The 27198-nt window shown below is 35.8% G+C and overlaps 1 protein-coding gene and 1 long non-coding RNA gene across 4 annotated transcripts in view; one reads left to right on the top strand and one right to left on the bottom strand.

Moving 5' to 3' along the window:
- Positions 1-272: 272 nt before the first annotated feature.
- On the bottom strand, positions 273-27198 carry LOC111720082. Of its 3 annotated transcripts, none has more exons than XR_002769943.2 (4): positions 26610-27197; positions 23831-23884; positions 15450-15548; positions 273-841 (listed from the first exon to the last, which is right to left on the bottom strand). It is a non-coding gene; the product is annotated as an uncharacterized LOC111720082 (long non-coding RNA). The 3 variants fall into 3 exon arrangements; XR_002769944.2 differs by lacking the exon at positions 273-841 and adding an exon at positions 5192-6979 and having other exon boundaries at positions 26610-27198; XR_004232771.1 differs by lacking the exon at positions 15450-15548 and having other exon boundaries at positions 275-841; positions 26610-27196.
- The window catches only part of AGTR1 (angiotensin II receptor type 1), a 48236-nt gene continuing 46433 nt past the window's right edge, over positions 25396-27198 (top strand). Inside the window, exon 1 of the mRNA XM_023500762.2 lies at positions 25396-25889. The gene's annotated coding sequence lies outside the window, so the exon portion shown is untranslated. The remainder of the gene's footprint in view (positions 25890-27198) is intronic.

Raw genomic sequence — 27198 nt, 5'->3', positions numbered from 1 at the left:
TCATAGATTGTGTTCTATTCTCCTGGCTAGAGATACAGTGCTGTACATAAAATACATTTAAAAAAAAAAACTCATTTAAAAAGCCCATTACCTTATGCTCATGGCTGCCAGATTTATCCTATTGAATTGAGATTTGCCTGTGGCACTGTTTTGGATCTAATTTGCCACTTTTACAAGGTGAACCTTGCCTCATTTTCCTTTGATGCTGCTTTCATTTATCTAAATGAAAACAGTTCCCCTTAATGCAGAGGTTTGCTTGTTAAGCCATTAATACTGCAGATGGGCACTGAAGCACTCATAAAACAGATGCACACACAAAAAAAATCACAGTAAACATTTATTGTTTCACCCGCAGACACACAAACTCGCCTCAATAAAGCAAGGGCCACTGAGACTTTTTCTTGAAATATGGTGTGGTTATTTTATTTCATTTATTTCCTCAAATAATTGTTTTTCTTCTAAAGGTGTTAAGGTTGAAGGTTTGTGTATTTTAAGTGAATGGAATGAATATTGAAGTATGTGAAAAAGGATCAGAAACATAGTCCAATTTGAGAAACATTCAAGGAAAGGCAAGGATCATGCTTTGTCCATATATGGTTGACTTTTTTCCTCTCTGGAACTTATCTAACTCCAAAGAAAGAGTTTAAGAAAACCAACACTATTCAGAATTTCAGAGAACATATTTCTCAAACAGAAGTCACTCAGAAGTTATTGAGGTGTTTTATTGAGGTGTACTGAGGTTGTTGTTGAGGTGTTGTTGAGGTGAGATTTTTTTCCTTCTTCATTACATATTAAGACACAGGTGAAAATTGTACTATCTGCAAATTGGCAGAACTTTTTCCTATACAGGGAAGATAAAGGAAAGAAATTTTAAATAAATAAACTTGATTAAAATAACACTTTTATAGAGCTTAAAAACAATGAATTCCAAAATAACCAAGTTAATGAAAGTTTTACTGTTCTGGGGATTCAATAAAAAAAAGGTCGCTATTTATTTTTATCAATTTCATTGTTTATTACTTCACTGTCCAACCCAATAAAATCAACTTAATCAACTTAATTTTAATCAGCTTAATTGCATTAGAAGTTTTATTGTTTTAGTTAGGCATTTAAAAATTAAATTTTGCATTTTCAAAGGCAAATCACATGGGTGCAGAAAGAGGACACGTCTACATGCAATTTATATTCTATTGAGAGATACGATATGGACACAGATAAGTAGATTATTTGAGGAAGAAGAAAGCACTCATACTTCAGAGGATCAGGAAAGTAACAAATGGAGGAAGTGACAACTAAGCTAAGTTTTTCAGATTCTAAGACATGGAATAAGAAGATAATATATTCTAGGATGGGCGGACAGCCTGTGTGAAGGCAAAAAGATCAGAAAAGGTATGTCAGGATCATGGCACAGAACATAGAGTACTCGAATTTGCATCCAAATTGTGGAGGACTTGAAATGTCAGGATAAGAAGTTAGCACTTTTTCCCAGCAGTCATAAGCAGCCACTGAAGATGTCTGAGCAAAAAAGAAGGACATGGTCAAATTCATACCCTGGGAAGAATATGTTGGCAGCTACATTGAGGATGGATTGGAGAGGAGAGAGAATAAAAGGAGGAAGATTGATCAGTAGAGGATATTCCAATAATCCAGCTGAAAAGTAATGAGAATTTAGACTAAGATAATAGCAGAATGAGTGATTAGAAGGGGATGAAGGAGAGAAATGTAGAATCAAAATAACTTGACAACTGAATATGGAGGATGAGGAAGAAGCAAAAATCAGAGATACAGAAGCATGATGTGGTGGACAGTATACTTGTTCTGAAGATATAGACGGTTTTAAATATTGCTTCCACTACCTACTGTCAGTGTGATATGAGGTAAGTCATTTCTCTCTGTTCTTCAATCCTAAAATGAAAGTCTCAAAATATATTATTTTAAATGCTGAATTTCAGTTCTAAATCTAGGATACCATAACTCTGAGGTTGTAAAAACTAAGTGATTATAAGACTGGTAGTTTTTCAATTGCAATAAGAAGACTTGGAAAAGCGAATTTAGAGGGACAGTTAATCATTTCCATTTTGGATACAATGAATTTAAAATGCCAACGGAAAATGAAGGACATGTTCTGGAGAATTCAGCAGAGATACTAGAACAAGCAAGTCTCTTCTTGCCAGGTTCTTCAATAATTTCATCACAACCTCTCAGCCTCCATCTCTAGCCTCCAGCTTTACACAGAAGTTGGCAAAAATCATAATTGAAACCATAGAAATTAGGAACATTTAAAAGAAAATACAGAGAAAAAAGAGGATAGTGCCTTGAGAACAGTCTCGGAAGACATTCACCTCAGTAAGTGGGAGATGTATGATGATATACCAAAGGAAACGAATAAGGATAATGAAGAGGTAGGAGGAAAATGCATCACAACTTGCTAAACCATTGTCTGGTTTGTTCCCAGTTCCTTGCTACTACCATAAAACTGCTACTTTGGGATTTTTTTTTATACTACAGTTGACAAGTTCAGCTATTCAATCTTCCCCTTTGAATTCTTTTCCCCATGTCCTATCTCTGTTAGTACCTATATTTTCCAGCCAAATTATTGGGAAATCACATCTGTTAAATCTCATCTGCAAAAGTGGGATGATAACTATAGCATTTCATAGGATTCTTGTGAGGATATAAAAAATGAGTGTGTGTAAAATGTTAGACAAGTCTTGTTTGAATACTAATTGGGGTGGTGGTCCATATATAACTGAAAATGGAGTGAATGGAATGGAATGGATTGTAATCGAAATTGGAGAAATTGATAAACAAAGAAACTAGGGGATTTCAGGGGGCATATTTCCAGGTGTGAAATAAGGATAAAGGCAGAGGTAAAGGCAAAGAGAAATATTGTGATCATGATATAATTACATTATCCTTTAAGAGTGAAACCAATTCTCTGCTACTTGTGCTAATTTTGATTTAACAATTAACACCAAGAAAACATTTCCATCAGTCAGCACCATGCCATCTATATGTGGAACCATCAGTGACAGCAAATGGTGAAGTTTTGAATGCTATGGATAAGTTCTCTTACCTGGGCAGCATATTTTCCAGAGATGTCAACATTGATAATGAGATTAACACACTTATTGCCAAAGCTAGCTCAGTGTTTGGGAGGCTCTGAAGGAAAGCTGGGGAAAGGAGAGGTATCAGACTGACTACCAAACTGAAGATCTATGGAGCCATTGAGCTGACTTCATTATTGTACAGTCTACCAGCACTGTGCCAGGAAACTGAATCACTTCCATTTGATTGTCTTAGGAAAATTCTGAAGATCACCTGGCAGGATAAAATATCAGACACTGAGATCTTTCTTCAAACTAAACTGCCAAGCACAACTCTGTGGGCTGGGTACATTGTTCAAATATCAAATGTACACTTGCCAAAAGATTGTTTTATGGAGAACTCACACAGGGCAAGCACTGGCAAGGTGGTCAGAAAAAGTGATACAAAGATACTCTCAAGGTCTCCCTTAAGAACTTTAATTGTATGACATGGGAGACACTGATACAGGACAGCCCAGCAAGGTGTGCCCTCATCAGAGAAGGTGCTGGGCTCTATGAGCAAAGTAGAATTGAATTAGCCCAGAAGAAATGAGAGATGCACAAGGTTAGGAAATCCACCCCAAATATTCATGGGGACTATTTGTGACAGAGCATTCTGAGCTCAGTCTGAGCAGTCTGAGTCATAGTCAGACACAATGTAACTTGGCTCTAACATAGTGATGCCATTCTGATCAACTTTGAGAATGAAGGAAATCAACCATCCAAGTAGGAACAAGACCACTTTCCCTAAGGAACTTGTGAAAGCAATGTATATATGTCTTTAACATTTACATAAAATATCAAAATCACAAGAACCAAAAAAAAAAAAAAGCCTGATAAAACTCTTTCTGGCATGCAATCTCATTCTGATTTTCCCTCATAAAACAATCAGTTTAATGATTGCTTTTTAATAGCCTCTTCCACATTGTCTATAAAAGAGATTTAAAAAAAAAAATTCTAAGTGTAAGTCATTAGAGATTATGAATATTTTTCTTAATATTAGAGTTTGATTGTAGAATCTTCTCTTGGTTCCTATTGAGACTTTTTTTTAAAAGGAAATTATTTTTGTAACCTTCTCAGCCAGTAATTGAAATATAAAACTGAAAGTATATCTTTTGGGGTGGAGGATAGCAACAGAGAAGAAGCTGAGAGAAAATAGATTCAGGATGAGATAAGGAGATTGAATCCTCTATGGAGGAGGAGAAAGAAGAGGCCCACCCAGATGGAAAACCTTATGAAGAAATAGTGGTTCTATGAAAAATCCCAGAAAGTACATTTTGCGAAAATGATAATGGAAAATAAAAAAAAGTGTTTTCAACAAGAAACATGTGGTTCCATTTGCAGTAATTAAGGTAGAAATAGAAAGAGGGGCGAGAAGTCAATTTAAGAGATTAATAGCGTTGTAGAAAGTTAGGTAAAGAGACTGTAAATAAAAGCAAATTTAATTTGTTTAAGCCTAGATTTAAGAAATCCCTGGAGGATCATTTGAGCCAAATGACAATTACTGCCTAAAGATTTCTCCAGGGATTTCCTTGGAAATGGTATCTATTGGGAATCTTATAAAATAAGACTGACACTGGGGAAATCTCAGTCTCAAACTTCACAGAAAACTTATTTGGAAATGCCATGGGATATGCTTGACTGACTTATATCCATTTGTCTGTAAGAGTTGCCTCATTTCTTATCTACTCTTTTTTTACCCACTACGAATTTCTATGAATTAGCATATATTTTGTTCTGACTTCCACTATTCCTTAGTGATGCAGTGGGATGCTTTTAATTAAGGATTCCTAAATGAAAACTCTAAATAATTTACAATTTTTCCCAGAGCTTAACAACAATATGAATCTCTTGAATTCATGGGCAGACTATATTATTAGCAGTAGCTTTTCCATTTTTTAGTATTGAAATATGCTGATTTTCAAGTTACTCTTATAACTTCTGGAACTTATGCCTGCAATTCTAATTTTGGCAACACCTAGGTCTGAAGTGATCTTAAGGAGAGAAGGAACCAGTCCCCCCTATTTATTCCCTCTCCTTCTTCTCCAAGTTAATAGCAAATATTTTTAAATGGACAATTAAGTGGTAAGAATTATTACCCTATCACTAAAAAAAGTAATTCAATGTATAACTGACATATTCAAGTTTATTGAAGGACAGAGCATAATTATCCATATGATAGAGGAGGATGGACTTGACTGAGATGGATGTTCTTCCTAGGACTGTGAAGAGTTTCTCACCTCCAGCCACCTGTGGAGGGCATTCACAAGTGAATCTTCAGTAGTGATGGTACTTGCAGCAACAACCTTTACCAGTATTGTTTCGTTGGCACAGATTATTTTGAATTGAGTGGCTTTTGAATAGGTAATATCCCCCCTGAAATATTCCCTTATCCTCATTTCTTACCCCTACAGTAAGTAACTGTGAGGTCAGAATTCTGACTTTCCATATAGTGGTTTCTCTTATAAAGTTAAGCTAGGGACCTGATACTTCCAAAGGAAACGGTGAACAATGACTCCTCAGACACAGACATCCACAGACTTCGAGGTGATGGGCACAGTGAGAAGGCTTACCAGATCTGGGTTTCCTCCTTTCTGTATCAAGAGGGACCCACTTCAGTACGAGGTCTTTTTTATCATGGATTTCAGTAATTTTTTATACCTTGCTTCTAAGTTTAAGGTTTTTGCTTTGTATATAGTAAATGTTTAAGAAAAGCTTTTTCATTCATTCATTCTGCCTCTTTTTAACATCCTGTTGGATTTTATCCTATCTCTCAGTAATCAAACTGGCTTCAATTTGGTTTCAGTCTTTACCTATTTCCAGCTCTAGCCCCAGCACCTCATTTACACTGCCTGATCTCTAGCTGATGTTGATGTCTTTGACATGTGCAACTTCCTAAATCCTTCTGACCAAAGCTACTGGCTATTAACTCCTTGTCTCTCCTTGTGTTTCTGCCAGGTTCTGACACAGACTAGAGTTCCTTCTCAACCACATCTTCCTCTCCTCTTTCATAGAACTCAGCATAATCAGTCCCATTACCAAACAGAATTTTCTGCAGTCCCTATTTTGTATTCTCATTCCAAAATAACTCAATCTCCCTGAAGGGAATTTAATAGGAATTTAATAAGAAGGTATTTAATAAACCTCTGGCCCCAGAGAATTAGGAATTTTTGAAATTTCAAAATCCCACCAGTCCCATGGGCCTTTAACAAATAGCCTAGTTCTAGCAAGAATTCTGCCTTTGCTATATAGCACAGTCCACAACGAATTCATTCTCAACTAAGCACTGAAATGTCAAGTTTCTATGCAAGGCCATTAACATAAGTTGAAAAGTAGATAATGCTGAATATTATCTAACAATGGCTAGACTACCACTGTGATTCAAAGAAATCCAAAAGGAAGGACATTCAGGGATAGTCTTTGTGTTTGGACCTCTTAATTTATTTGTCTTATTAAGGCAAAGCTTTATTAATATGACTCAGAAAGATTCAGTATCCTGGGAAATTGTCCCATCATTGCTTTAAATATTCACTTCTTTCAATTCTTTGTATTTGAACCTGGGGATCTTTATGTGCTGAATGCATTTTCTAAATAAATTAAGGAAATTACTGGCATAGTAGGTGGCTCAATTTAACTGATGATAACTTGTTTACGGTGACATCCTACTTTCAAGATAAAACGGTTTTTCCAATTTACAGATGCATCATGCATGGGGAGAATATGATGGTATGAATTAGTATGAAGCAAATATATCAAAGAACAAAAATGATTTAAGTAATTTATGAAAAACAAGATTCAGATTCTTCACGCTTCACTGATGACCATATTGACAGTCCTGTTGCTTGGGGCTTTTGCAATTGTTTATTCATTGACTTGTAGTTGCTGACCAGTTCCTGAGTTTAAATAGAAGAAAAGAAAGATGACAGGATGACGGCTTGAATTCAAGCAAGATCAATGTTAACAGTTAAGATTTTGTTGATACTTGTTTTTATTTTAATGAACTATTCCCCTCCTCCACAATACCACCAAAAGAGAAAGGTTATTTATTTATATATACCCATATATACGTACATGTGTATATATAATGTGTGTCCGTATGTCTATTTAATATACATATAATAGATCAGATACATGTAAAAATGACTTTAGTCCTTTCCATTAAAATAGGAATGTATCTATACGACTATTAAATCTCCTTGATTTGGGTTTAATTTTTTTTCTATTATTCATCTAAACCACTTTTTTTTTTTTTTTTTTTTGTATCATGGACCCCTTTGGCAGCCTGGTAAAATTGATAGATCCCTTTTTAAAGCACTTAGCACAGAGCCTGTCACTGAGTAAAATACTCATTTCTTCCCTTCTCAAAGCAATGCTTTTAAATATAGAGGATAAAATACATAGGATTGCAAAGAAAATCAATTATGTTGGAAATATAGTTATTAAAATATTAAAACATTAAAAATAAGTTTACAGACTTCAAGTTGAGGCCCTGATCTAAGCTGTACAAATAAAATAACAATTTTAATGTAACTTCATTATTTGTGGGGGGGATTTCAATATATTTTTAATATCTGAAATCTCTTAAAGGCCATAAAATCACTTAACTGTTTTTTATATTCAGAATTAATTAGATTTTAATAGATGTATATGTATGCACATAATTTGCAGTTTTACATACATATGTATTATATATATATATATATCAGATAAATCTTATATATATAATTTATTTATATAAATATATAGAGAGATATCTTAGAATTTATATTTGTTGTATTGTTTGGTCATGTATGACTCTTCATGACTCCATATGGTTTTCTTGGCAGAGATACTGGAGCAATCAGCCATTTTCTTCTCCAGCTCATTTTAAAGATGAGCAAACTAAGGCAAACAGGATTAAATGACTTGCTTAGGAGCACATAGCTATTAAATGTCTGAGAATGGATTTGAACCCAGGAAGATGATTCTTCCTGACTCCAGGTGCAGTGTTCTATAGACAATAGTGTGTCCTAGTTTCTCTAAGATGTATATTTAGCTTTTGATCTGGATTCAAATCCTTAACCTCACAATGCTTTAGGCAATTCTCTAAGGCTGGAAGCCACAGAAAAGGAACTGACCTGCTTTGGTAAAGGGAATTAATTTACTTATCCAGAAGTTCCCCTATCTCACAGAAATCTTAGGTCTAGTTCCTCTCGTTATCAAGCCCTCATTCAACCTGATTTAAAATACATTTAGAAGGTGATACATGACTTAAAAGGAATCAGCTGAATGGAACCCTGAAAGTTTTCATTACCTAATAATAATAGCCATTAGCCTTTATAGAAAGCTATGCCTACATAAATATCTCTTAACAATTTTGACATTAATAGGAAAAAAGAGAAAGAAATAACTGTGGTTAAGATACTTCAAATATAATTTTTTTAAACAAAATAACAAAGTTTCTCACATTAAAACTGCTTAAAAAAAAAAAAAAATCTGACCAGTTTGTTAATACTGTTTAGAATGCCACAAAACAGTACAACTTTTCAAACAAAAAATAAATAAATTGAGAAAGTTGTGGTGTTACATATATACAGCCCTAATTTGAAGGCAAGAACTAAAGATATTTTGGCAGGATCTTAGACAGAGAGCTAATGTCCTTTAGAGACAACTGAGTTCAAGCCTTCATTTTGCAGATGAAGAAGCTGAAGCATGAAAAGATGTTGAGATTTGCCCAGGATCATCTAGCTAAGAAATATTTGAAGTGGAATATGGACCCAAGTAATCCAGACTATACAATTGGCATGAACATCTCCCAATAAAGGGCACTCCACAAAGTCAATCCCATCATCCAGATCCTCTTATTAAGGAAATTAGATTAAACAAATAATTAAAGGCTGTGATGACCACAGACAAATGAACATTTAAGTGATTTACTTCTCTTTTCCCTATTCTTAGCCTTCTTTGTGATTGGACCTATTTGCAGAAGATTAAGTTAGGGGGTAGTTGAATCACAGCCTTGTAATAATTTCTCTTCTGAATCCTTTTTCTTTGCCATTCAAAATATTGTTGATGCAACATTTCTTAGCCCTTATTTCCTCCCTTCCGCTTCCAAAAACAGAACCAGGTTTGTTAATCTTTCCAGGTCTAATTGCTCTCTCCAAGCACTGGTGTCGGGCCAAATCTGCTCTTTTTTTACCCCCATCAATAATTATGGGACAAAGTTCACAGCTGGGAATGAAATAAAAAATCATTAAAGCAAATGAAGTGAGGATGGGCAGGTGAGAATAACTCTAAGGAAGGAGAGTTTCACCAAAGACCAGCTTCTTCAAACACCCCTTCCTAACTATTTCTAGAAAATTATGATAATCTTTCTGTAAAAAAAAAATTGTGGCTCACATTTCTAGTCAATATGAAAAAAATGCTCTAAATCAGTATTGATTTGAGAAATGGCAAATTAAAACAACTCTGAGGTACCACCTCACACCTCTCAGATTGGCTTAGATGACAAGAAAAGATAATGATAAGTGTTGGAGAATACTTGGGAAAACTGGGACACTAATGCATCACTAATGCATTGTTAGTGGAGTTGTGAACTGATACAACCATTCTGGATAGCAATTAAGAAGCATGCCCAAATGACTATAAAATTGTGCATACTCTTTGACCCAGCAGTGTCTTTACTGGGTCTCTATCCCAAAGAAATCAGAAACGAGGGGAAATGACCCACATGTGCAAAAATGTTTGTAGCAGCTCTTTTTGTGGTGGCAAAGAATTGGAAAATGAGTGGATGCCCATCAATTGGGAAATTGCTGAATAAATTATATGAAAAAATGGAATACTATTGTTCTATAAAAAATGATAAATAGGGTGATTTAGTAAACCCAGACAGATTTACATGAACTGATGCTGAATGAAGCAGAATCAGGAAAACATTGTACACAGGAACAAGATTGTGAGATGATCAATGATCATAAACTTGGTTCTTCTCACCAATTCATAAGATTGAAGGAATTCCAACACACTTTGGATGGAAAACACCAACCACATACAGAGAGAGAGCTATGGAGATTGGATGTCCATCAATGCATGGTATTTTCACCTTTTTCTTTTCTTTTTTTTTTCGCTTGGTTTTTCCTTTTTATTCTGATTTTCCTCTCCCAACATGACTCTTATGGAAATATGTAAGAAATGAATGTACAGCTATAACCTAAATAAATAAACTTTAATTTAAAAAATAATGACTCTTTCTTGAGGGTCAGTGAAAATTATTAAAATATCTTCATGCCCCTGAAAGACAAGACACACAAAGAAGTCAAGAAGACCTAGAAACAGGTCCTGCCTATAGCAGAAGCTGTTGCATCATCTCTCTTTGCTTCTAGAAATTCCCTGCTGGACGAAGAGTCAGAAAAATTCAGGCTTAATAGTCAGGGCTCACTTCTCTCCTAGCTCCATCCTCAAGCCGAATGGAATTCTAAGTATTTGACTTCCATATTCCAAGTACCAAATGAAAACTCTTGGTTTTGTTTGTAAATTTGGTGGAATAAGGCTAGAAAATCTCTACAATTCCTCCTAGCTTTTGATCTATGATTCTGAATTTCCTATATGTATCAGTGGAAGAACTTTTCCACCCTGGGAGTTACCTACACCAATGAAATTAAAAATCCAAACTTAGATGATAAAGTAGATAAATAAATAAATAAATGAACCAAGTACAGCCTACTAGCATACTGAGAGAATCATCATGATGCCATTATCTAAAAATGTCCAAGAATCACACTGCTTAAAGCAATTAATTCATAGGATCTCAGAATTGGAAGGAACCATCACACATGGAATAAGAGTTCTTTTCCCCATATAAGCAACAAGTAAGACTAAAGTAGCTTTTCATTGTTATAAATCATCTCCAAAGATTAAAATTAAGATAAAAGTAAACATAGCTCATTAAAAAACAAAAGAAAATTTCAAGATACAGTAGTGCCAAAAATAAATTTGCATTGCAGTATACTTTAAAACCCATTAAAGTCCCTTCCCTTTTCCCCTAGGTACAAATGTCTACTGTAATGCGTTATTAGCACAAATTGTATTTAAATTTGCTCTCTTAAAAAACCCCATGCTTTATGTTAGAAGGGGACAGTCTTTAAATGATTAACTATACATTAGTCCCATACCGATTTCAGACACTATTAAGCAATGCAAACAACATCTTGGTGGTTGAGAAATCACCCCAACCACAACTTACCCTACAGAATCCACTCTTTACAATCACTAGAATTGAAAATCACAACTGCTTTGTGGCATGTATAAAAAATAAAACAAGGAAAATCAATTGAGTTGCTAAGATAGTAAGTATGCCTTTGAAATCAATGAAAAACAATATGGGCTTCCTCCATGAAATTTATTTCTCTTTCTCCTTCATCTTAAAAAGGTATAAACATGACCATAGGGATTGATTGATTCAAGCATTTGGGAGAAGACAGATTTTTATTATCTGTAATAAATAAATTCTTAGAAGCAACTGGACATCCTTAGAAGCAACTGCTGGCCCAAGCAGAACTTAAGTTCAAATCCTCTCTCTAACCCATTCTAGCTGTGTGACTCTAGGCAAGTTTCTTAAGTTTTCAGGAAAATTTATAAGTTTCAAAACTTCATATCAACATTTCCTCACTCAAGCCCATTTCCAAGAGAGATCCTTGAACTACTTGCATTTCAGTAGTTAGTACTTAAAGGCTTAATAGTCAGGACTCACTTCTCTCCTAGCTCCATCCTGAAGCTGAAGGGAATTCTAGGAAGCCTGTGTATTTGACTTCCATATTCCAAGTACCAAATGAAAACTCTTGGTTGTAAACAGCACAGTTGTAAAGAGATTTCCCCTAATTCAAGTCACCAATGCTTTATACAGCTTCTCTATTGAAGGAATAATAATAAGTAAACATGGTCATCTAATTCTAGGGGAAGAAAATCAGTAAAAGACATTTTGTTTTTCTTAGCATTGCTGAAAATATTGGAGTCAGGGCTGAAACTGAATTTGGGGGCCTTTGTTAAATCATTTTATAATAAAATACCATATATTCTTTCCTTTCATCTTCCATGCTCAAGATAGACATCCACACACATCTTAAAATATATATGAGAAATGTGTGACTACAAAATCAAATCAAATCAATACCCAAAATATATCAAAATATTATCGTAATTTTAGAGCTGGAGAGAAGCCAACCTTCATTTTGTAGATGAAATTGGTGAAGCCTGGAAAGGTTCAGTCCAAAGTCACAAAGGTAATAAGTAACAGAAAAAGGATTTGAAACATATTCAAAATATAGAAAAATAGCAAAATACAGTGAGACCATAATCTCCTCATCTTTCCTCTTCTCAATGTAGCCTAAAACAGCAGCCTTTCTGGCTTAATATATTATATGTTGACTCAAATGGAGTTTAGAGTCCACTAAAATCTCCAGGCGATTGCTTTTGCAGGTCATTTTACTGTTGTTGTTTTTAGATAAAGTACTAACTAGCCATAGCCTATCCATTAATCTTTTATGTGATTTTATGTAATTTCTTCCTAATAGGTTTAGCCCAACACTCTAGCCTATTAAGATCTTTTGGGATCCTATTTCTGTCATTCATTGAGTTAGCTTTGTGCCATTTGCCATTGACATTACACTACATATATAGAAATAATAAAAGTTATAATTTATAAGGTAGCTCAGTTACAACCCAAAATCTAGGATCTAATTCCATTTCTGTAACTAACTGGTCAAGCTTAGACAAAACACTTCTTCTATCTTCTTCATCTGGAAAGTAAAAACATAAAAGAATTAAGCTAAATTCTGTCAAGATCCAATTCTGGTATTTTGTGGAATTCTTCAGGATGGGGTAGTAAAAATAATATCATAATTGGAATTAAAGGAAATGGGAACAAAGTCTGGCTAAGCTATTTAAAACCTTTGTCTTCTTGGATCAAGTATTTAAGTTTTGTGTCTTGGTTTCTTTTTGTGTTAAATGGATAGGATGAGCTCTAAAATCTTTCCAGCTCTCCAGTCTCTGATAATGACTAAGTTGTTAACTTTAAAAAAAAAAAAAAGGCAAGTAGTTAATCACATTCTACTTTTGTCAAGTAATTTTCTTTTCAAAATCCCCTATCATTTTTCTGTACAAAAAGATCTCATTTGGTCAATCATAACATCTGGCTTCAGTTAATTGAGGAACATTAATTAAGTGCAGTGATACTTTGATTACTTAATTCCCTGGGGATAGAGCACCTTATATTCCAAAATTGGCCACATTAAATTAACAAACAAAAAAAAAAAAAAACTTCATAAATCACAGGACAGAGCGTGGGCGTACTGCAGTGAAATTAAGAGTAATGTTTCTGCTTTGATGGTACTATGCGACAGGTGACAAAAATACCTTGGTCCATAGCTTTCCTCTACCAGGGCACAGTTGAAGATAAACAGAGACTGATCCTAGGGAAGAGTGGGAAGTCAACCAAGGTGGGTTTCAACCCTGCCTGCTGTCTCTTTCTTCATCCTTCCTCTCACTTCTTCCTCCAATCTCTCCTCCACCTTCAGGACCCTCCTGTTTGCTAATCCTCTCTTCAATGTCAAGATACAAAAGAGAAAACACCTTGAAATGGGAACTTAGCTGGGTGACCTTGGAAAAAGACCCTTTTCTCTTATTTTCAGTTTCCAAAAATAAGAGGATTGGTCTCTAATGTCCCTTCTGGCTCTGACCTTGTAGTAAATAAGGAGACATTGAGACATATGGAAGATAAAAAATGGAGACATGAGATTCCATGGATTCTTGTATGGAATAGACATCACATGCCATCTAATCTAATTCCCTCTATTTACAGATTAAAAAACTGAGGCTCAAGAATTAGGTGGTTTGCCCTGGATCACATGGTAAGTTTTAGAGGCAGGATTTGAATCAAAGTGTAGCTAAGTGACTTGAACAGAGCAAAAGAGCTAGTAAATATGTGGCAATTGGGATTAAGTGACTAGCCTAAAGTCACACAGCTAAGAAGTATTAAGTGTCTGAGACCACATTTGAACTCAGGTCCTCCTGATTTCAGGGCTGGTGCTCTAACCACTGGCACCTAGCTTCCCCTCTGGGGGCGTATTTGAATTCAGATCTTCCTGACTCCAGGCTCAGTGCTCTATCCACTACCACCTAGCTGCCCTGGCTATCTTTAGGTCAATTAACAATTTATTTGAGAGAATGCAAACAAAGAGAGCTGTTTAATAAGACTGTGCATATTGCTCCTAGAAAACCAAGCAAAGGAAACTGTACTTTTCCATTGTGCTTCATTAATGAACCTATTTTAATAATTTCCCCACTTTTTTATTCATAGGAATACTAATGAGTATGAAAAAAGCTTGTATAGTTGTTAATGCTTTACTTTTTACTAGCTACCTCTGATTTAGCATATTTAGTCCATTTAAAGTAATTTTAAATGAAAAGTTAATTTCCCTTTTCTTGGAACCATTTATGAATATTATCCTCACCATAAGATGTTTACTTTTATGAATAATATGTTTACAAGAGATTCTATTTAAGTCAGAAGCACTGAAGAAAATAGAGAATGATGAATGGACTTCAAAGAGAGTCAAGGAAATAATTATTATAATAATCATTCCAATCTCCAAGATGTGCCAAAGGGGAGATCCAGGAAATTATCAGTCAGTTAGCTTAACATCAATACTGGAAAAACAGGGGAAGAAATAATGATGGAATTGATCTGAACAAGAACAATTTAATGAGCAACAGGCAACAAGGTTTCAGTGAGAAACCTCACTGAAGGTTTCTTCAGAGAGAAACCTCTCAAATCTGAGAATTTGCAAGAATAAGTCCAAACAGAATGAAGAAATGTTTCTTAACTATTGTATTCTAATTCAAAATATTGGAATAATAGCCACATAAGAGGCTATATAAATATATAGTTCATCAATCTTAGAATCAGGCAGACTAAGGCTTACATTCTGCCTTTGACAGAATATTTCTGAGAACATGGACAAGGTTCTTAATGCTAACAGCCAGTGCCCCTGGGCAACTCTATGTAATGAGAAGTTTCATTGGAGTTGCCAACCTGCATTTATGAAGGAAGTTTCCTCCCTGAAAGTTCCCTTTATTAATGAAATCAGAGGTATATGATAATTTTATCTTGTTTTGGTCTCCTGACCAACACACACACACACACACACACACACACACACACACACACTTTCTTGTCAAAATAGTAACTTTATAAGTAGCTGGTATAAGGAGGCAATATCAGGAAATAAGATTGTAAAGGAGAAGCTGGAAGTTACATACAAATTATCTCAAAGATCAAAGGAGCATAATTTACAGATTGTTATCATACATTGTCCAAAATTTACATACCAGTAATATGTACTGAAACAAGTGAAGCCATCTCAGCCACTGCCATCAAGGTTTTTGGTCCTGTGATATGTAAATTCCAGACAAATTCTAGATTTTCACCTTAAAAACCAACAGAACATCAAAAGGTGCAGATAACTTTGAGATATAACTTTGAAGTTTTACCAACAGCTTTAGATGATTTCGTTCGATAATGAACCAACACCGAAGTGCCATTGCTAGGAATTGGTCTGTTTCTCAAAAAATAAATAAATAAATAAAAAACTGTAGAAAAAAGGATACCTCAAACTCTTATCCCTCTCCACCACCACCAGAGTATTTTTCCATCTCCATAGGGTCCATGTCACTGGTGCTCCCAAGTTTAACTCATGCTTACATGAGTGATATTCCCTCACATTGTCTTCCTTCACTATCCCATTCCCCCATACCTAAACCACTTCATCTGTACATCTGTATTTCTTTCACTGCTCATCTCTGCCTTTATGGCCTCTCTCCCCACCCCCAAATATTTCCATATTTAATTAAAGTGTGATTGTCATCCCATTTCCTACTGCCAATTGTTGTCTTTCCCTGTGAGTATCTTAATAGCCAGGTATGCCTGCCCCCATTTTATAATTTCATAAATGAATTGTCAATTGAGAGATTTTGACCAAAAAATAAAACTAAGATGATCTCATACATGAGCATTTTGGATCATTAATTATGGTCTTACTAAGGAAAGTATATTGTTGAGAGACAGGATAGAAGGGACATACTTAAAAGGAAAAATATGCTGATTATATTTGGACACCAAGCAAATTCCATTTTATGAAAAACTGAATTTGCAACAGAAATCACCCTCCACCTTCTCCTCTCCCCCAGATATCTATATGGGCATCTGAGTGAGTTTTTCATGGAACTATATTCCCCAACAAAATATTTTATGAAACCGTACTATAAAATATATTATGTTCTGTAATAAAAATAAACATTTTACTTGACTCAATTAATTAATATTAAGCCAGCCATTTATCAATACCTCTCGATGGTGAATAATTATACAGATTTATACCCTCATGGCAGCTACTGATAATAAAGTAAAATGCATTCTGAAGTATTCTAGCTTTAGCAAACCAGGGTGTAGCCACTGAAAATGTTATAGTTTTTGGAGCCATGGGTGAGAGTAAATAGCAGAAACACTAAATCAAGTTGAGGGTAAGTGAACTGGAGCGCGTCTACCCCAAACATGTGAAGACTTCCCCTGGCATAATGGGTGGATGAAAACAATTTGTTCCAACTGCTGAAGCAGATGGTATGAGAGTTCTTAGAGCTTAGTTATAAACATTAAAGATGCCAAGATCATCCACTACATCCGGGGCCATCACCAGCAATCTTGATTTTGCTGACTCTGAAAGAGAATACTGAAGCTGATGACTTTGTGCAACTATGTGTCACTTAAATCTGATTCATGCGAGAGTCAAGATTACCCCAAGATGTCATTGGTCCTCTTCAGAAACAAGGGATAAACTAACTAAATATCAGAGACTGAAAATACATGGAACAAATCAGATTCCGTCCAACTACATTCATAAACCCCTGGGTTTCAATCACTGGGAATTATCTCTACTTCTAGAATCATAGAACTTGGCATTGGATATCATATGCTATCTTAAATACCCTCCTCCTCAATAAGTATTCATCCAAACTTTTCTTGAAGATGCTGAACAAGGGAGAAGCTGTCACATTCTAAAACATACCCATTGTGCTTTTTTTCTTATCTGATTCTTAAGAAGATTATTTATCTGGGAAATCTACTTCTCCTTTTTACCTTACAATCATTTTTCCTAGTTCTGGGGCTAAAACAAGACACTCTAATAATCCCTTTTGACATTCCTATGATTTTATTTTCACATTACAGAATACAGTGGATTCTATAGCATAGCTTCATAAAATATTAATCCTCACATTCAATGAAAGAGATATAATGATGTCGAGGATAATTATTGTCTTCTCCCATCTCCCATCAGTTGGGGACACTTCTATGTTGATCAGGGGAACTTCTTCTCTTTTGGAGGGATGATGGCAGGAAATAAGTAATAAATGGAGACAATTAGGAAGACCAGAAGTATTAGCAACATATATATATATATATATATATATATATATATATATATATGGATGCAGAGTCCAGAATGTTGTCTGAATAAACCATTTTGAAAATAGAGAAGCAGTTACCTCCTTCCCTTCCTCCCAAGCACAGCTATATTGCCATATTTTTTTCCTGGTGCATAATTTTCATATTTGTCCTCAAAATTAATTCCTCCTATTCTCCCCATGCATGTTTAACTTTTTTATGTGCAACTTTCTTTTTGAAAATCCAAAATGTAAGAAATTGAGCTTGTCTTATTGTTACTGTAAGTAAATTCCAGAATATGGTACATTAAGACATTATCATCACTGCTCATGTAGATATTCATTACCTTATGAAAAATTATCAATTAAAGATTCTATTGTCTTCAAATAAATTTTCAGCACTTTCTCAAAAATTATCTAGATTTTTAGCTTTTGTTGGAAGGATGAATAATTCCATTATTGCATATGTCATTTTTAAAGCTATTAGGGATTTTATTTTCTCTAAAAAATAATAATAATAATAATCCTTCCTTTCCCAAGTCTTTCCTTTATCTTCATTTTAAATCTAATTCCTTAGTTTTTGTTAGAAAAGGAAATTATATTTTTATTATATGGAATAGTTAACTTCAACTATTTTATTTAAGGTAATGGATAAAAGCAAAAGTTCCTCAATCTAATTTCCTCTTTAGATTTAACAGAGAAAATAGAGAAAACAGAGAAAATATCTAAGGAAGGTAATAATGAATCGTTATGATCCATTATTACCTTCGTTAGATAACGATCCATTATTACCTTCCTTAGATATTTTCTCTGTTTTCCTATGAGATCTCTTTTTCTTGTAATCCTTATGAAAATCTTGACTTGTGCCTCTCCTTTTCATTTGCCATGGCAATGGCAATTTCCCTTGGAAGAGAGAGATCTTAGAGGGCAGGAGCTATCCAATCATCTTTATACCTCTTTCACTGAATTTAGTAAACACTAAATCAATGCACATCAAAATTTAATTGCTTTTAACATTTGATTTCTGTTTAATTAAATTGAATTACTCTTTTACAATTTTATCTTCTTTTCACCTCTACAATTAATATTTAAACAATCCTCAATTTAATTTCTTCTTTAAGGAGAAACTAGTGTCTATCTCACTATTTCAACTTTTTTGGAAAATACTTTATGATTTTTTTCATCTTCAGCACTTTTCAGAATATCTTCAAGGATTCCAGGGTTCTGCTAATCTATATTTATGGATATGATCACCTTGCATCTCTGGAAATTAAGATGATGGGAAGCAGTACAAACTGTCCAATTTGTAGTTAAACAATGATTGTAAATTTTACAAAAATGTTATCATTAACAAATGGGAAAATATGGGGTTGGGAGGAAGCAGGAAGACAGCTGCTCATTCTACTGCATTACCTTTTAATAATATTCTGTGAGTTCAAAAAAGTATGATATACTCATTAAATATTATTTTAAATGCCACTCTGATGCTGCAGTCCATATAATTAGTCATCCTCAGTTCTTCACTTTCATTCATCCCCACATGATCAGTTATCAGAACTTGCTATTTCTAGCAGATCTCTCACATACATCTCTCTATTCACATAAACACCACCCTAGTTCATGCTGCTATTGCCTCTGTCTTCCCTGGTATTGCAATATCTTCCTAGCCTCCACACACCCACCAAAGTGATCTTCCTAAAGAATGGATCTGGCATTCATCCCCTATTCAAATAATTTCTAATATTGTTTTATTATCTTTGGGATTTTTTAGACATGTAATTTCATTGGTAGGGGAACTCTTTCCTCAATTAATATTGATCAATTTCCACTGCCCTGCAAGGCTAAATGGATTTGCCCAAGGTCACATAGCTGCTGAGTGTTTAAGGTAGGATTTCAACTCAAATCTTCCTGATTTGCTCTCCATTTATTATTTCATACCACTTTTTATATGGATCAAATACAAACTCCTCTGTTCAACACTGGTGAAATTGGTAAAATTCACCTATATCATTAAATGTCCATCTTCTTCCCTGAAAGATAATGCTCATTTTAGCTGCATAACTTATTCTCGACTGTCATCCCAGTTCCTTTGCTTTTTGGAATATCAGATTCCAGGACCTTCAATCATTAAGGGGGAAGCTTCTAGGTCCTGGGTAATCCTAATTGTGGCTCTTGAGTATTTAAATTGTTTCTTTCTGGCTGCTTGCAATATCTTTTCAGAAGCTGATCCCTCCATACTTCTCTGGTCTTTGGACAGGTTGATTCCTTCTAAGTACATTGTTGTTTGAACTTCCTGGTCCAGTTATTCTTCTTCACACGTGACATGACATTCATCTCCTATCCCTGTGCCTCTGCACTGGCTAAATCCCAGTCCTAGAACATTTTCCTCTTTTCATCTTCACCTTTAATTACTGGCTTCTTTCAACTCAACTCAAACATTATCTTCTGGTCCCCTCAGTCACTTTTACTTTCCCACCCATGGCTGTGTCCCCTTTGCATAGCACTTGTATGGACTTAGGAATGTTCTTGTTGGCTCTCCCAAGAGATGTCTAGAGAGAAAGAAATCTAGTATAACAGATGCATTCAGGTCCTTTTTTTACCTGTCTGTGAATCAAGGTTTAAAAGTTATTGTCTAGTAAAATGTAAATTTCCAGAGGGCAAAAAAAATCATCTGACCTTTAAGTGGATATCTCTAGAATCTTGCACAGTGCCTGGGGACATAGTAAGCACTTCCTAAATAAATGTTTATTGATTGATTATCCTTTGGATAATATATAATATACCTAATTTTTTAAAAGCATTTTTTTAAATAATTGGTGCATTTGAATACTTGTAAAATGCAAGATACAATTTGTCATTCAAATTTTATAACAAGTGAACTGTCCAAGGTGGATCTGCCCCAGGTCAGACTGATGGAACTTAGCCCAGGGTCAAACTATATATTTGATGCCTAGAGCCTAGCCTGAGAGATGTTTTTAATTGGATTCATTTTCAATTCTGATCATAGGATTGCAAACAAAGTTAGGGACTGGGATCAGGCTAAATGAAAATCCAGGGGTGAAGTAAGAGGTCAGTAACACCAGAAATAAATAAAGCAAAATGAAAGGACTGAGTTTGCTAAGTTGAGCCTATGATGCTTCACTCCAGACTGCAAAAGTCAGTGTTTCCTGCTGCCAAGCAGGGTGCCAGCCTCCCCCACACTCTATCTACCACTCAGGCTTATGAACGGCAGCTGCACTTGCAGGCAGTAACAGGCAATGGAATAAGGGATAATGGAAGAGGCAGCTGCTTGGAACATACTCTATTGCAGAACACCTCTAGGGACCCTGGGTAATATTCTTTATAAAATAGGCAATTAGGTAGCATAATGGACAGAGCACTGGGCCTGGAGTTGGAAAGACCTAAATTCAAATCTAGCCTGAGACACTAGCTATATGAACCTGGTCAAGTCACTTAACCTATGTTTCCTTTAGTTTCCTCATCTGTAAAATAGGGATAATAATATCTATAAACAAACAACTAGGTCATTTTGACTTTTAGCCATTAGATTGTGAGCTCCTTAAGAGCAGGGACTGTCCTTTGCCCTTCTCTGTATCCCAGTGTTTAGCACAGTGCCTGATATGTTGTAGGTGCTTAATAAATATTTATTGACTAACTTGAATGGAGAGTACATGGAGAAAGAAACATAAAATAAAACTAGAAATTTCTGTGGAAGCAAGATAGCAGTAAACTTTAAAAATCCGGGGAAGGTTTTGCATTTTATCCTAGAGGTAAAGAGAGGAAGGAAGGAGAAGAGAGAGGTACTAAAATTTTTGAGGGATAGGGGAACACCAGTCAGCGCTATGTGGCAGGAATCAATCAAGAAGCACATACTAAGGACCTTCTGTGGACCAATGGTAGAAGGAAGAAGACCAATTAGGAGGCTTAAACAACAACAACAAAAAATAAACTGTTATAGAGATTGTATGCATAATACATAACACATAATAAAAGATATGACAGAAATAAAAGTTAACAAGATTTATCAACTAATAGAATTTGATGGAGATACTGAAAAAGGCAGAGTCAAGGAGATCTTTAGGGTCACAAGCCTTGGTGACTGGAAAAAATGGTGGTATATTTGACAGAGCTATTTTAAGAAGTTGAAGAGGAAACAGAATAATTTCTGTTTGTATGTGTTGATTTTGAGTCTTATAGTCACTCAAGAAATTGGTAATGCAGAACTGAGGCTCTACAGAAAGACTCAGTCTCAACATAGAGATTTGTAAGTTATCTGGATAGAAATGATAATTGAACTTATGAGAGCTAATGAGATCATCAGGGAAGAGATTATAACAAGAGACAAGAGATTTAACTGTACCATTTCTCCGGGTAAAGAGATCCATAAACCAATGCAGAATAAATGTCACAAACTAGAATATTTTTCCCTTTTATTATACACTATTACTGAATTTACCTTTTAAAATAAGAAAGCATTATCCCTGTGAAATGATCCAACCATTCTAGAAGCAATTGGAAACTAAATCCAAAGAATACATCAAACTTTGATCTAGCAATACTAACACCAGGTCTATATTTTAAAGAGCCCATAGAAGAGGAAGGGGGAAAAGGACTTACACATATAAACAAATTTAGAGCAGCTCTTTCTGTGGTTCCAAAGAAGTGGAAATTGAGGGGGATGTCTACCAACTGGGAAATGGCTAAACAAGTTGTGATGTATGAATGTAATGGAATACTATTGTGCTAAAAGCAGGATGCTCTCAGAAAAACTTAGAAGGATTACAGGAACTGTCTCAAAGTAAAGTGAGCTGAACCAGAAGAACATTATACACAATAACTACAATATTGTATGATGAACTAATGTGAATGACTTAGCTATTCTCAGTGATACAGTGATCCAAGATAATTCCAAAGAACTCATGATGGAAAATACTATCCAAATCCAGAGAAAGAACTGATGGAATCTGAATGCAGTTTGAAGCATAATGTTTTCTTTATTTATATGTGTGTATGTGTTTCCTTTTGGCCTGTTGCTTCTTGTACAAAATGCCTAATATGGATATATGTTTCATATGATTGCACATATATAACCTATATTATATTGCTTACCATTTTAGGGAGAGATAAGGAAAGAGATAGGGAAAGAAAATTTAGAACTCAAAAAAATTTTAATGAATGCTAAAAAAATTTTACATGCAATTAGGAATTTTTAAAAAAAATGTATAAAAATAAATAAATAAAATTAATGAATAAAAATAAGGAACATTAAATATAAATATTTCAGAGGGGAAAAAAGTTCATTATCATCCAGCTGTCAAGAAAAATTAATGACAACTCTTATTCTTCTCACATTCTAATTTCTATCATAGTTATGTGTTTATTATTTTGAATTACCTTGACAACAAAACTATAAATATTGAAAATAGGAACCATGTATTATTATTCTTTATATTTCTTTGCACCAAAGTAGAAATTCAATATATGGGGGAAGGGAAGAAGTTGACTTGGGGAAAAAAAACTCTTTTCCACATGTATAAATTTCAAATAAGAATTGCTGAGATACAATTAGATGATCCTAAAGTTTTGTGTTTTTGTTTTTTTAATGGGGCTTATTTGGAAAACTCACAGAAGTTGGTAGCCAGCCCTGAAAAACAGGGAGAAATCACTATATTTCATCTTACTAATATGTCGTAATGTGTTGATGCAATAGAAAAAAATCAACTGTTTAAAAAGTCCTATTTATCTGGCTAATGTTTCTATCAATTTCTTGGAATTTCCTTCTCATCTGCATATTTTTGACAGCATAATATCATTTACTCTGAGACCCCACCCTTTTGGGAGAGTACACCCATCATAATTCAGCTTTCTGCAGTAATAGTATCATTGGAACAGAGATGGACTGGAGGTCCAGGGTTGCCTATAAAGAAAAGCTGATAGCGCCAGTGTCAGATTAGTAAACAAGTTTGACTGTTTATTTTGATAGTCACATTGCTGCTATATGGCTTTTCCCCAGTCACACTGCTGCTAAATGGCTTTACCCCATTAGGAGTATACCCTCAACTAAACTGTTTTCAGGAAGATGTTGGGTGATACTGGACCAAACCCTATGACCCCATGAAACAATCTGATGAGTTTAACTGAAAAAAAAAAAGCTGAAAGAATAATTAAATAAAATGTCGGCATCCAATGTTGCATTCTTGATGGAGAAAACCAAATATTTAGCTAGGAAATTATTTTATGGGGAGGAGGAAAAATCCTTTCAAATTACTTACTTTCCCATCATGCTTCAATTTTCTTGGTTGCTGGGAAGGGTGGAAAGGCAAGACCTGGAGAAGAAGGTTATTTGTTTAAAATTTACAATAATATTTAGAGATGGGATATTTAGTACCAGGAAAGTAGCATGGTTTTCTAGAAAAAAAAGCCTTGTAGGAAGAAAATCAAAGATCCAGCATTATATAATTTTAGATCTGGAACTTGGAAATGATCCATTCCAAATCCCCTCTTTTTCCAGATTAGGAAAACAAAGAGCCAGAGAAAGGAAAGATATGCTTAGTCACAAATCTATGACTTTATATTTACTTAAGTTCATTTTGACTTCTTCAATAAATCCTAAGTTGCTGGAGAACAGAAACGTTTTATTTTTAAATGCCTGGCATACAGCAGTCACTTATTAAATGCTGATCTTTGAATGAAAAGTAGAACCTAATCTTTTAGACTTCTATCCCACACTACTCCTTCTTAGGATCTAATACTTGGAGAGACAGAGAAGTCTCTTAACAGGACCCCTCAAAAAGAGAAATGTTTCCTTGCCCTTGAAGCCCAACACACCATATCTCTCAGTCCTTCAAAGCTATGGAAACATATACAGAAGACAGATGGGGTGGGAAATATTGTGAATTATCTTATAATCATGTTGAAAGTGTCTTGAATTTCTTTATGGAAAGGGCTAATATAAATAATGCTAAAACTCCAATCCAAGTCTCTGGCATTTTCAATTTTTCTAAGAATAAAGGAAAATATAAGCCTTCATAATACAGTCTTTTACCTCAGTTTCTGGCAGTTACTGATTTTTTTTAACTTCCTACTCAAAGATCATTTGATAGCTTAGCCTTGTTTCTGAATGCTTCAAGTCTCTAGGGATGCCAATATCTATTCTTGGGGAATTAGAAAATTAATTTGGTCTTACTTTATAACTACTTAGAAGGAGGTAATGTCTCTTCTTTTTCCCCCTCTACACCAATTAGCACTTTGCCTGGGTTTAGCTTTTATTAATTTCTATTATCAAGGAGAGTGAGTGGACTTTTTTGCCCATTACTCTACGAAACTCTCTATCAATTCAAGTTGGCATCTTATCTACAACTTAGTGTCATAATTGATCTCTCCTAGAGCACTGAAAGTTGAGGGACATCCCTAGGGACACTCGGCCAGTGTGAGATGGATGCTAGATTTGGAACTAGGTGTTGCTGGGTTCTAATTATTCATGATTACTTCGGTGTCCACGCTGATGATGTCCCAAGGGAATAAAGGTAACTGGCTTCTGGAACTTTGAAAAGAAATTTATCAATGTGACTTCAGGCTTAAGAAGAGGAAGGGAACAGAAGGTCCCGGCTCTAGCCCGGAAAGTTTCTGCTAGTCCTTAGGCGGGAACAGAGACACGGTGTACCGTAGACATCCCCAGCAGTCCCCGTTAAATGACCCCCGCTAGGTTAGCGGATGTGATTAGATGAAGTGGCTAATTAACGAGGCGTCTCGGGGCTAAAATCGCCTTATGGGACAGTCCTGGAGGGGCTCTCGGAGGAGGAGAGGAGGGGGAGGGGAGGAGGCAATAATCCTAAAGCGAACCCGAGCCGCGCCCCTCGGAAGCCGGCAGCGCTCTGCAGCTACGCCCCTCTATAAAGCCAAGCAACCGTGGCCGCCTGGACAGCCCCTGCCCAGAAGTCCTTCTGGATCAGGCTAGGCAGGGCTGGACTGGACTGGGCAGCGCGGAGCAGAGGGGAGCGGAGCCATCCATCCCTACCCGGGCTCGGTCTATGGAGGGGAGCAGCCCCCTCTGTCCGGCGCCCGCGTGAGGGGGTGAGCCCAGAGTCCCTGCTGCTCATTGCACAATCCCTGCTGCCAGCTCGGCAGCGGGAGCCGCCGCTGTCACCGCCGCGCCGGACGCCTGGAGCTCTGGAGTTTGTCCCTTCGCTCCCCAAGAGTTACTTTGCGAGGCTCGATCTGCTCCGGCGCCGGTACCCGGCAAGCCGCGGGCGCCCCGCGCACCGAGCGCAGCCCAGCCCCCCGGCCCGGGCATTGCCAAGGCTCCGACTTGGTCTCCTGCCTCAGAGCCAGGTAAGGAAGGTGTGGGGTGAAACCGTTTGTTTCTTTTGACCATTTGCCCTCAAGGAGAGGAAAACTCAAATGTATTCTAGATTGTAGAAACAAAGTTGCTTTAAAAAAAAAAATTAACTACGTTGTAAGACTCTGAAAGGAAAAAACAAAGTGTGGCAGAAACTGGGCATGGAGGGTTGAAGCCATTTATCTCACCGCCACCACTACACCCCTCTGCTAATACCTGTTGCCTAACTTTCCCTCTGAGCCCTTCATTTTGTGCTTTAGAATAACGGTCTCGGCGTGTTTTGTTACCTCAGAGAAGGGGTTCTTAATCTGGACAGATCTGTGGATTTCAGGGGGAACCATGAGCTTGGATAAGGGAGAAAAAAAATCTTTATCTTTCACTAACCCTCAATCTGAAATCTAGCATTTCCTTTATTAAAACAAACAAAAAACTAACTCTATTCTGAGATGTCCTTACATAGCTTTCACTGGAAGACCAAAGAGATCTGAGACGAAAATGGTTAAGAATCTCTGCTCTGAGGGAAGCTGTAGCTCAAAGTCCCCCCTCACCCTCACAAGCTTCTAGTTTTTAACATTTCACAAAGTTGGATATGAAAGAGATATATTCTATTTCTCCCTGAGAGATAAGGTGCCATCAGTCAACATGTAGTTACTCAACATCTTCCATATACCAATTTACACTATGCAATAAAACTTAATTTGTATCATTCTTACCTGGACTGTATTTTGCCATCCTTGGATTGGTCTTTTATTCTCTCAGTTTACAACTAGGCCATTAGCATAATTAAGGCATTTATTTATTTGATGGGGGAGGGGTGGATTCTGTTCTGTTTTGTTTTTTTAAGATTGGATCATCCCCGGCTCTCTTAGGCTATTCTTGTAGGTCATATCTCAGCACTGATAAGCCTGGAAGCTTTAACATGCTCTGTTTCTGACCTGAACAAGACTGGTGGAGCTCAGGGGCTCTATATAGGTATTGATGCAAAATTTACCCCTAAGGAATTACTACCTGATTGACAATAGCCCAATGAAGCTCAGCTTCCAAGTCCAAGAGATGTGCTTGCCTCAGTCTCCCCAATAGCTGAGATCACTTCTACCATAGGTAGCCCAAGGCTGATAATTATCAAATAAGTAGTCAATTTTCCAATTTTAATATGGCGGCCCTTTTCTTTGCTCAGCCTAACTCTCCTGACAGTTAGCTATTCGACTTATCTTATTGGACAGATTTTAATACCCACCAGAGCTGTAGTCTATTTCTTAATTTCCTCCACTTGTTTAATGAAAGAATACGATGCAGCATAAA

Source organism: Sarcophilus harrisii, chromosome 3, assembly GCF_902635505.1.
Source record: "Sarcophilus harrisii chromosome 3, mSarHar1.11, whole genome shotgun sequence".
Lineage (NCBI taxonomy): Eukaryota > Metazoa > Chordata > Mammalia > Dasyuromorphia > Dasyuridae > Sarcophilus > Sarcophilus harrisii.
Note: the sequence above shows the minus strand (reverse complement) of the source record. Positions and strands in the feature narration are given on the sequence as shown.